The sequence below is a fragment of the Gavialis gangeticus genome, unplaced genomic scaffold (genome assembly GCF_001723915.1).
Source record: "Gavialis gangeticus isolate Ggan-Ray unplaced genomic scaffold, GavGan_comp1, whole genome shotgun sequence".
NCBI classification, from domain to species: Eukaryota; Metazoa; Chordata; order Crocodylia; family Gavialidae; genus Gavialis; species Gavialis gangeticus.
Window position 1 is genome coordinate 44,321,082 of NW_017729030.1, and position 10,286 is coordinate 44,331,367.

Below are 10,286 nucleotides of genomic sequence, written 5' to 3' on the forward strand. Positions count from 1 at the left end.
ATGCTACTTTATGCATAAATGAAATTATTTATCAGAGAAAGGTGACATGCTCAGTCTTTAATAAGAGGTTTTGGGCGGTCTATTTTTCCTGAACCCCCCGCTAAGTAACAGATGGAATCATGGCTCAGATCTTAGTGATTAACCTGTGCATGGCAACTTGCCATTGTTTTAAAGTTTGAAAAAGGAAAGGCCTTTTTAAGGAGGGGGATGCTAAATTAAGAGTTCTGAGTGGGAGAAAAACAAGAGGGAAAACTTGTACCTACAGGAAGCAAGTAACAAAAAGATATGTCTTTCAGATTAAAGGTTATACTGGCTTGAAGATCATATATATATATTTGATGTGGTTATATGATTGTGTTCGTGAAGAGGAAAGAAACAAAATAGCTACTTCGGAGCACAGTTCTGGTTTTTCGGCCTGAAAATCAGACAGAAATAAGGTAGCAAGAAAATAATCATGTAGGAGATTTCCTGTATTTCCTGATCTTAGGGGGGCTGGAATGCCACAGGAATACAGTTTAAAGCTAAAAGATTCAGAAAATGACCAACTGGTGTCAATGACATTTTCAAAACTGACTTGGCATCTGTGGATAAATCTACAGAGGGATTTTTTTTTAGATAGGGTAATATTTAGATCTGTCAGAGAGCCTCGGTTGCCACCAGGGGCAGATCAAGGCAGAGTACACTGATGCACCTGCACCCCCACTTTCATTACTGGCTCCACCCAAAGTTTAAAACCAACTGCTTGGCAGTGGTAGCAGCATTTCTAGTCAGACAGTGTTGATGTAGTCCATTGACTTCATGGTTCATTATAAACTACCGGATCCCTTCTAAACTCTTCATTCCACAGGTGTTAATGACCCTCTCTTCTTTTTCATGGTCTTGATGTTCCACCAATCAAGATAGCCTTTGTTCCACCATTCTGCTCTCTGTCAGCTCTTCTTGGTAATGAAGCTCCTATTTCATAGCCTTGCAGGTTGTTTTCAGCTCACTCCAATGAAGTTGTATTTGGTTCAATCTTAGACTGAATAATACAGCCCTAGGCCCCTAGCATATTAGTAAAGCTTCTAGTTTCTTTTTAACTGGAAATACATGTGTGCTGCGCTATACATGATGATGCACCTCACCATCTGCACCCCTTCTGAAACTTCTAAATTCACCCATGGCTGCCACCTACAAATTGCTACTTACTCAGGTTTCTGCCAATAGGGATGAAACCATGTAAGTTCAGATGCTAGTGGTTTTTAGTGCCCTAGCTTATGCATAAACTCTCACCTAGGACATGAAAGAATCAGTCTCTGCTCTAAAGAAAAATTATTTATATACAGTAGAACAGCTTCACTAGGATAATAATTGATACATGTTAGTTTAGTCAATAGGGCACTTTTGGGCTAGGGCAATCTGTTTCATTCTATGGCATAATTTGATGCCCTAGGTGGCATGGTGGGGGGGAGGGGGGGAAGGAGGGAAGCAAGTGCTTACCTCTCTGTGCAGGGGCTGTTGCAGCTCTAGTGATGGCGCAGCCCCAGACATCTCAGTAAAATCTTCCCAAACACAGGCTGCTGCAGTAGTGGCAGCAGTGATGGTATAGGCTCCCTGGGAGTTGCCATTCTGATGCCCCTCTGAATTGGTGCCGATGGTTGGTGCCTCACATGCTGCCCCACAAATTACACTACTAATTTAATGTTTTTGTTCCAAACCAGGCAGAGTGGGAAACTGAGATCAGGTGAGTGCTGTAAGGATCAAGATATTAGCAATAGAGTAAGGAACAGGGAGTGTCTTTGTCTTGCTGGAAAGAGAAGGTACCTAATTCCAGAAGAGGATGAATCCCAAGCAGGGATAGCCACCTGACTGTTAGAAACTGGCATCAGAATCTCTCAAAACTTGAAACTATATACAGAGACAGATAAAACCACTATGATTTGGGTGTCAGCATCTCTCACCATTTTGTGAAAATAACTGGTTAGGAACAGATGTTGCATTTGTCCCTGGACAAATTGTGTGCATGTTTATCCCCAGACAGGAATGTCCCAGGATTGACATGCATACACGTTGCCCTTCTAATCAGGATATAGTGAGTAACTGAATGCACTGCTGCTTTTCTGCCATTGATTCAGTGATGTAATCCTGGCACAACAGTTCAGCTGGGATTACATCATTGCTAATATATTAATGCTTACAGTACTTTGTAATGTCCTGGGATAAATTGATAGTACTTCTTATCCTATGAACCTTTTTAGGATTCATCCTGGGACAGCAGACATACACATCTGAATGACTGCACTTTGTCCTGGAATAAAATGTTTTACCCTGGGACAAATGTGACCTCTGTTTGTAGCCTTTATGTATCTATGATGGGAAAAAATATCTGTAAATATCAGTGGTATCACAAAAGATAATACTGCTTTCATAATACATACTTCAATGAAATAGGAAACAGCTTTTCCTGATCCCCAAGGGGAGGGAGATATGAAGGACTGAATCAGTCAGCTGCCTTAGGAATATCTCAGTGTGTTGAAATGGTTTAGCCCCAGGGAATTCTGGAACTAGAAGTAAGCATCTAAAAGTGCTGTCTGATATCACTGGTGATATCAGGGAAGTTCATGCAGTATCACAGGGTGTCATAGGATGCCTGCAGATGTGTAGGGGTGCTGCTCCGATGTGCTGTAATTTCAGCGCTTTGGAGCAAACTCAATTAATCAAATGCTGGAGCATTCTAATTAGTGCACTCCAGGTAGCCTCCGCGTCTCATGTATCATCATCCCTGCACTTCAAAATGGTAGCGGGGGCACTTTAACTAAAGCTTGTTTGACGAGTTTTAGTTAAAGCACCACTGCTGCCATTTTGAAGCACCAGGACGCTGATATGCGAGACACTGTGGGCTCTTTAATTAGAACGGCACTGAGAGCAGTTCTAATTAAAGTGCCTACCATCACCCTTGGGAGCACTTGTAAAAATGCCCTTAGAAACTAACTGAACGTAGCTAAGTTAATAGTTTATTCAACTTGAAATTCTGTATTAGATTAATATAGATTACTATGTTTGCCTGGGGAAAGAAGATGTGAGAAACAGTACCTTTAAGTGGTTCTTGCAAGAAAGAGCTAGCTGGAACCTGTCATTATGCTATGCAAAGGATCATGCTGTGATGAGCCATTCTTGCTCAAAAATGGAATGAAGCAGAACTCTGTCAGATCCAAGTAGTTTTAGCCTATCCAAATAATCTAATATCTTCCTACTACAGTCTGGAAACAGGCAAACATTATTCCAATAGGGACTAGAAAGAGTATACATATAAAAGAGGATTTAATGAGTAAATTTCTAGGAAAAACTTCAACCAAATTTGAAACATGGGGCCAGATCCTAATCTGCCTGTTAAGTGCCTAAGGATATGTATGCACTTAAATGTGACCTTTCTTTGCATTTCCCAACTCCCTCAAAAAACAACGTGTGTACTTTTGTAACATACTGTCTTCCTATTTTTAACACAAAATATTATGAGTAATAGGCATGTTAAATATTGTAACATATTGATAACTCAGAGAAAAGTACAATATGGCCTCAAGTGCGATATTAATTGCAACGGGAATGAGATCAGATCTAATATAATGCAGTCTTTCCATCATATTAATAATCTGCAATCAGAAGTATCAATTAGAAAAAATAATGACAATCGGTGCTGCCTAGAAAATAGCAAGTGCTATTCTTGGCTACCAGTTACCATTGTTACATTCTACTAGCTTCCTTTTCATTCTGTGGCCCATATCATTTTTTTCCAACTGCAGTATCTCTCATGATCATTAGATTGGACTGTCATGGTACCAAATGTTCCCAGACACAGAGAGGGTCTCTGCTGCCACAGGATTTTGCACTGGTTAGGAACCCCAGTCAATATTTCAACTGGAAAGTCATATTATCTATACCAGCATTATTCAACAGGCAATTTGTCTTAAGACAAGATACTGAATATTCTTTTATGTATCTGAAGCATGTCTAAACTTTTGAACTTAACTTTCAGAAACATTAAATCACAACACACTCAACAAAATTTACCCTTTTTCTGACCTTGAAGTCTGTTTCCATTTCCGTTTATGCAGCTTTTTTACCCTTTTCCCATTGTGCAACAATGCTCATATATTTGCCTGGTATGCCGTGTGATTTCAGTGTTCCATTGTGAATTGGGTCAAAGGTTTTAAAGAAACTAATTAAGTTAGTAGTGGTTTTTGGAACACACATCTTTTCAAAGCTTTGAAGATATGATCTGCATATCTGCTAAGCCACCCTACTAATCCACCACAGAGGATAGTCTACTCTTCAAATTCAGCATTTTTTGGTGTCCTGTAATTGCTAGATGTGTGGATCTTCCATAAATCTACTTTGAGAAGACCAGGTTAATGATTTCATTCATATGGCCATCTTCCCACATTTTGACCCTCGAGTTTTAAAAGTGTTTCCATCTTCCCTCATGACAATGCTTTAAGATGAGATTGTGCTCAGAAAAAAGAACACTTTATTAAGCTGAGACTTCAGTATAAACATCCACTCCTTATATGCCTATTTTATAGAACCATAGGTCAATATAGTCATTGAATAGAAAACCAAGTAATCTTTTTTCTCAAATATGAGCACAATTTCCTAACAAGCTAAAATTCCAAAGTCTTTATTAGTGCTTGTGGTTGATAATCTTTATAGTGGCAGAAAGGACACACCAAATTTTTCAAATATAACTTCAATTTATACTTGCTCATGACCTAGCCCTAGGCCAGCTTTATGTAGCTGGCAAATGGACAACATCTTGTTTTAACTTTAAAAAGTGAACAAACTTGCTATGAAGGCTTTACTAATGCTGAATAAATGTGGAACATCTCAATATAAATTTTAAAATGATCTTCTGCTCTTTGATAATTTGAAGATCTCTGTTTTTTCAACCGCGGCACTATATTTTACAATGGAGAATGAGTTAAGTGTGACTGTTAAGCCAAACAATATCGTAGAAGAAAAAGCTAAGCATGTGGAAGAATAAAAAGATGAAAATAGATCTAAATTTCCAGGAGATATTATTAAAAAGAGATAATTGATTCTACTTAGGTTCTTTAACTGCACTCATTATAAAATATCTGAACATCACAAAAATGTGTAAACATTGTTTGTTTCCTATTCATAACTTTATGTCCCACTATGTTCTCTCATCCCCCCTTATGCTTCATAAAAGGAAGAATACACTGCTGTAACAACCAACAGGTTTTTAACTACCTGATGAGTTTAAATATTTGTGGCAGACAAGAGGTTGCATCATACCTCCCCTCCAGAACAGAAGGGGCATAAAATAATCATTAGCATGCCAATTACAGAGGAAGATACCAAGAATAGGCTTGATGATCAACTCTCCTTGTACCCTAGATCAAGATTTGAGGTTAATCATTTGAACATCTTATGTAACTTCACTCTAAGAGTGAAACCTGTTAAGGGCATACACCATGTTAAGGGCACTTAAAATGCGAGCATCTACCCATTACAGCTCATTAACTCATGCTAAGAGCCCTCAGAATGTGTCAAAGTTATGATACTTGAGCCAAGGGTTAACTCTGGGCCAAGCTACCCAGCTCATGTTAAGGTAACCAGTTTGCCCCATGGAGATAAAACTTTACAGTACTACAGCATCCCAGAATGAATCATTCCTAGCCCTCTGCTCCCCCATCCCCTACCCCACATACACCGAGAGCAGGGATAGAGCCCAGGTATCCTGGCTTCTAGCCACACCCCTGCTTGCCAGCCCTCTAGTGACAAGTCAGAGCTGTGCAGGGAGAAAAAATTGATATTAACACTTAATACACTTAACACTGCTCACAGAATATCCTGACTTTAACACTGCTAAACATTCCACAGATTTAGTATAGTCAAAGTATAACATGTAACTTCACTCTTAGTGCTATCACTATAGCACCTTTAAGGAGCAGTAAACTGCAGTTCAAACAATACAGAATAATTGTAAAAGAAGGACATGCCAAATTCTCAGGAGGGCAGGATACTGGAGCTATATAAAGAAAAGAGATGTTGTAGCCAGGTAGCAGGGAAATTGCCTGTGTACCTAGATGAAGAGGAAAGTTGTTCTGTGCTCTTCTTTTCAGACTCTTATTCTTATGATGTTAAAATCATTGTAAAAACCACTTTCTCTTAAGACCTCTAAGTTCATTAGTTGCTTTTTCATTCAGTTTTTGCTACCTTATTATATACTTTGGTCCCTGCTCTTCTGCAGGCATTTGCTACAAACACCAGACACTAAATTGCCAGTTAAATTATAGATAGGGGAGAAGTGGAAAGAGTCTTCCATATTTTATTTCATATTAGACCTAAGAAAACATAAGGCAAGTGCTGACTCACTGTACCCATTCTTCACTAGCCATATTAAATGAGATTGCCCTTTTTCCTTTATTCCATGTGGTAGCATGTGCTTTGACATTAGGTTCATGTTGCCCTAGAAAACTGGTTGTTAAATTGCTATCATTTTATTTGTTTGCAGATTTTTGGGGGTGTCAAGTTTTTTAACCAATTAACAGAAGCATTTAATCACACTGTCTATAGAGTAGGGGTATCAAACTTATCTTGCTTGCAGGGACCAGGTGCAGGACCACAGTCCACAGGCCAGATGAATGGTGTGGGGTCAGCCCTGTGGGCCCATGGCCCCCCTTTCCCCCATCCTCGCACATGGGATTCAGTGCTCAAGTTGCCTGCTCTGGCCAGTCTGGGACTGCACCATAGATAGTGCCTATTCTGGACAGATTGGGAAGCCAGTTGCACACAGTACCTACTCTGGCTGTTTCAGAACATGGCATGTACTAGAGTGGGTGCCACATACAGTACAGTCCCAGATGGGTGCCATGGGCACTGGAAATGGCACATTGGTGGATTCCCAGGCTGGCCCTGGATGAAGCCAGCACCAGGGTCAGATGATATGGCACCACAGGTGGTATCCAGCCTTCAGGCCTTATCTTTGACACCCCTACTATGGAGCAACAAGGATATACATTGCTTGACTCACCATATGTTAGTTTAAAAGCCACACTCCAAGGTCAATTTATAATGATTGCTGTGTCTTTTGTAGCTTTCACCCAGACCTTAACCTTCCCATTTGTATCGCATTCCAAAGTAAACTTGTGTGGCAAAGGAAACATCTCATAACTTATGGGCCATAAGCACTAACTCTTACAAGTATCACTTTATACTTCTGAAAGTATAGCCTCAAACATTTAGTGTCTATAACTGCTCACAGCAGTCTCAGCTGGTAATTCAGTGTTTTGGCATTGAGCAGCTCTTGTTTTTATGCACATCGAGTTGGAAATAGATAAAGTACAGAGCAAATCTCTTGTCATCACCATACACACTGGCTGATCACTGAACATCATTATTTCATAGATTTCATAAACATTCAGGCTGGAAGGGACCCCAGAAGATCACTGAACCCAGCTCCCTACCTCAGGGGCAGGAAGTCAGCAGGGATCATAGGATCCTAGCAAGATAAGCATCCAAATGTGTCTTGAAGGTGTTCAAAGTGGGTGCTTGAACCACCTCCGGCAGCAGTCTATTCCAAACCTTGGGGCTTGAACAGTAAAGAAGTTCTTCCTTATGTCCAGCCTGAATTGGTTGCGGCGGAATTTGTGACTGTTCGATCTTGTCATCCCTTGGGGTGGTCTGGTGAACAGACGTTCCCCCAGATCCTGGTGATAAACTTATAGGTGGCCACCAGATCGCCCCTGAGCCTGCGCTTTTCCAGGCTGAAGAGTCCCATGCCTCTCAGCCTGTCATCATAAGGTGTGTTTTCCTGACCTCTGATCATGCACGTGGCTCTCCTTTGCACTCTCTCAAGCTTCTCCACATCTTTTTTGAATTGTGGAGCCCAAAACTGGACTCAGTACTGCAGCTGCGGCCTCACCAGCGCTGAGTACAATGGGAGAATGACGTCCCAGGATTTGCTTGAGAAGCATCTATGGATGCAAGCCAACGTTGTGCTCGCTTTACTAGCCGCAGCACCACATTGAAGGCTCATGTTCATCTTGTGGTCAATCATGATCCTGAAGTCCCTTTCATCTGTAGTGCTAACCAGCGTAGCACTGCTGAGCCTATAAGCATGCTGTAGGTTTTTCCTCCCAAGGTGGAGAACCTTGAATTTTTCAGTGTTAAACACCATCAGGTTCTAATCTGCCCATTTCATGAGCCTGTCAAAAACTGCCTGGATCACCCTCCTGTCCTCAGGTGTGGATCCTTTACCCCAAAGTTTGGTGTTGTCAGTGAACTTGGTCAGCCTGCTTTTGACACCAAAGTCCACATCATTGATGAAGATGTTAAAAAGTATAGGCCCTAGGACAGAGCCTTGAGGGACCCCACTGGTCACCATACACTACGGTGCACCATTGGCTTGGATTTTAAAAATCACCAGCTAGTACTCTGTTCAGGGCTGGGTGCAACCATCAAAAAGCAACCATGACACATCTGTTCACTACTGGCAGACTTTTATTGGTACACAGTGGATGATTCTACATGAGATGCTTTACTGTGCGGTACATTAGTCTACTGCACAGTAAAACATCATCATCTACGTGTACACAGCATTTACAATCCAGTAAACTAATTTACTGTTAGTTAGTACCTGTAAATGCAGGTACTAGATTAACTGTGCAGTAAGTACTGCACAGAAGTGCATGTGCAGACACTGACTGGGAGCAAATTTGCTCTAGGTTAGCCACACCAAGGTGCCAGCATCCTGCTTGGGCCAGAGCCACAGGGTTGGGAGTTTCTTCTGCCCTGTAGCAAGGATAGTTCTTTGCCTGTCTCAGCCTGGCCTTTAGACCCCTGGCCTGACCCTCGGGCCTGTGCCAGCTACTGCCAGACCCTGGGCATTGGGCCTCAGAGGCATGGCCCCATGCCACGCACAGGCCCCAGCTCTGCCCCCCAGAGCCTGCTTTATCACCTGGCTGCCTCCCAGGCACTGTGCCCTTCTATTGTAGGATTGTGGCAAGCACCTGCAGCAGCTGGAGTCTCTGGCTTAGGCCCCAAGTTCTGTCAAAGGACCCAAGATGGCAGCTTCACTAATGCCACAGGCAGCGTCCCAGGGCCCCAACTGGGCAGAGGGAGAGACTGCTAACCTTTTTGCACTGTGAGGTGATGCCGAGGTACAAAGCCAGTTTTCCCAGGGTGGCTCAAATGCCCACATATATGACCATGGCAACCCACATGCAGGAGCATGGCCATCCATGGTCTGTGTGGCAGTGCCATATAAAGGCCAAGACCCTGTGGATCCAGTGGTTCTGTCATGGACCACAACTACCAGTCTGGAGCTACCTGCAGGACCATTTCTTTTATGCAGCAGCTGAACCATATCCTGGTTCCCAGGGACCCTGGATGCAGCCACACAATGTATTCTAGCACAGGTGGCCTGCCAGAGCCTCCACCAGGGCCCAGCAGTGATGACCAGTCTGTGGGGCACCAGGCACAGGTCCCAGTGCACTTCCTGCCCCTGGCCTCTTCCATAAACTTGGGCAGCTCAGGTCAACAACTTCCCTGCTGCTCCAGGTGTGCAATCTTTGAGTTCATAGATACTAGGGTCAGAAGGGACCTCAACAGATCATCAAGTCCGACCCCCTGCCTAGGCAGGAAAGAGTGCTGGGGTCAGATGATCCCAGCCAGATGCCTATCCAGCCTTCTTTTAAAGACCCCCAAGCTAGGGGAGAGCACCACCTCCTTTGGAAGCCCATTCCAAATGTTGGCCACGCTTACCATGAAGGAAGTTTTTCCTGATGTCCAGCCTAAATCTACTCTCTGTCAGTTTGTGACCACTGTTCCTTATTACCCCAAGAGGTGCCCTGGTGAACAGAGCATCTCCGATCCCTTGCTGCATCCCCCTAATTAATTTGTAGGCGGCCACAAGATCACCTCTCAGCTTTCTCTTGAGGAGGCTGAAGAGGTCCAGGTCCCTCAGTCTCTCTCCATAGGGCTTGTCCTATAAGCCCCTGACTATATCAGTGGGCCTCCTCTGGAGCCTCTCGAGTCTATCAATATCCTTCTTGAAGTATGATACCAAAAACTGGACACAACTGTGGTCTGACCAATGCTGCATATAGGGGAAGTATCACCTCCTTAGCTCTATTTGTCATGCATCTGCTGAGTTAATATATGCTTATTTATGATTGCCTTCTACGATCAGGTCACAAAGGCCATGGATGCAGGTGTCGCAGTGGATGTAGTCTTTCTGGACTTCAGCAAGGCCTTTGACACTGTCTCTCACCCCATCCTAGTTA